Source organism: Arachis duranensis, chromosome 10 (assembly GCF_000817695.3).
Source record: "Arachis duranensis cultivar V14167 chromosome 10, aradu.V14167.gnm2.J7QH, whole genome shotgun sequence".
Taxonomy (NCBI): domain Eukaryota; kingdom Viridiplantae; phylum Streptophyta; class Magnoliopsida; order Fabales; family Fabaceae; genus Arachis; species Arachis duranensis.
Genome location: NC_029781.3, coordinates 78,663,740 through 78,665,890, shown reverse-complemented (window position 1 = coordinate 78,665,890; position 2,151 = coordinate 78,663,740).

Below are 2,151 nucleotides of genomic sequence, written 5' to 3'. Positions count from 1 at the left end.
ATTTGTTTTTCCAAAAATATTTTCGAAAAAAATTAATAAAAATCCAAAAAAATCATAAAATCATAAAAACCAAAAATATTTTGTGTTCTTGTTTGAGTCTTGAGTCAATTTTTAAGTTTGGTGTCAATTGCATACTTTAAAAATTTTTCTTGCATTTTTTGAAAATCTCATGCATTCATAGTGTTCTTCATGATCTTCAAGTTGTTCTTGACAAGTCTTCTTGTTTTGTGTCTTTTGTTGTTTTCCATGTGCATTTTTGCATTCATATTTTCCAAGCATTAAAAATTTCTAAGTTTGGTGTCTTGCATGTTTTCTTTGCATAAAAAATTTTTTCAAAATTATGTTCTTGATGTTCATCATGATCTTCAAAGTGTTCTTGGTGTTCATCTTGACATTCATAGTGTTCTTGCATGCATTATGTGTTTGATCCAAAATTTTCATATTTTGGGTCATTTTTATGTTTTTCTCTCTCATCTTTAAAATTTCAAAGATCAAAAAATATCTTTTCCTTATTTCTCTCCAAATTTTCGAAAATTTGAGTTGACTTAGTCAAAAAATTTTTAAAATTAGTTATTTCTTACAAGTCAAGTCAAATTTTCAAAAATTTAAAAATCTTATCTTTTCAAAAATCATATCTTCTCCAATTTTTCCTCTTTTTCGAAAATTTCAAAAATCTTTTTCAAAATATTTTCAAAATCTTTTTCTTATCTTTATATCAAATTTTCAAAAATTAGCTAACAAATAATGTGATTGATTCAAAAATTTGAAGTTTGTTACTTTCTTGTTAAGAAAGGTTCAATCTTTAAGTTCTAGAATCTTATCTTGTAGTTTCTTGTTAGTGAAGTAAGTAATTTTAAATTTATAAATTAAATCTTTCTATCTTTTATCTTATCCTTTTCAAAAAAAATTATCTTTTTCAAAATTTGATTTCAAAATATCTTATCTAACCTCTTATCTTCTTATCTTTTCAAATTTGATTTTACTATCTTTTTCAACTAACTAATTAACTTTTTGTTTGTTTCTTATCTTTTTCAAAACCACCTAACTACTTTTCCCTCTCTAATTTTCGAAAATATCTCATCTCTTTTTCAAAAATTCTTTTGTTTTAAATTTTAATTTTAATCTTATCTTATCTTTAATTTTCAAAAATTACTAATCCCTTTTTCAAAATTATTTTCGAAATTTCCCCTCTCTTTTCTTACTCTATTTAATTATTTAATTACTAACACTTCTCTTCACCTCTCTTCATCTAAAAAAAAAATCCGAACCCACTCTTCTTCATTCTTCTTCCCTTTCTTTTTCTACTAACATAAGGGAATCTCTATACTGTGACATAGAAGATTCCTCTTCTTTTCTTGTTTTCTTCTCTTTCATATGAGCAGGAACAGGAAAAAAGGCACTCTTGTTGAAATTGATCCTGAACCTGAAAGGACTCTAAAAAGGAAACTAAGAGAAACTAAATTACAACAATCCAGAAACAACCTTTCAGAAATTTTCGAACAAGAGAAGGAGATGGCAGCCGAAAATAATAATAATGCAAGGAGAATGCTTGGTGACTTCACAAAGCCAACGTCCAAATTTGATGGAAGAAGCATCTCCATTCCTGCCATTGGAGCCAATAATTTTGAGCTTAAGCCTCAACTAGTTGCCTTAATGCAACAAAACTGCAAATTTTATGGACTTCTATCTGAAGATCCTTATCAGTTTTTAACTGAGTTCTTGCAGATCTGTGAGACTGTAAAGACGAATGGAGTTGATCCTGAAGTCTACAGACTCATGCTTTTCCCTTTTGCTGTAAGAGACAAAGCTAGAATATGGTTGGATTCACAACCTAAGGATAGCCTGGACTCTTGGGATAAGCTGGTCACTGCCTTCTTGGATAAATTCTTTCCTCCTCAAAAGCTGAGCAAGCTGAGAGTGGATGTTCAGACCTTCAAGCAAAAAGATGGTGAATCCTTCTATGAAGATTGGGAAAGATACAAGCAGCTGACCAAAAAATGTCCATCTGACATGTTTTCAGAATGGACCATATTAGATATATTCTATTATGGTCTATCTAAATTTTCGAAAATGTCATTGGACCATGCTGCAGGTGGATCCATTCACCTGAAGAAAATGCCTGAAGAGGCTCAAGAACTCATTGACATGGTT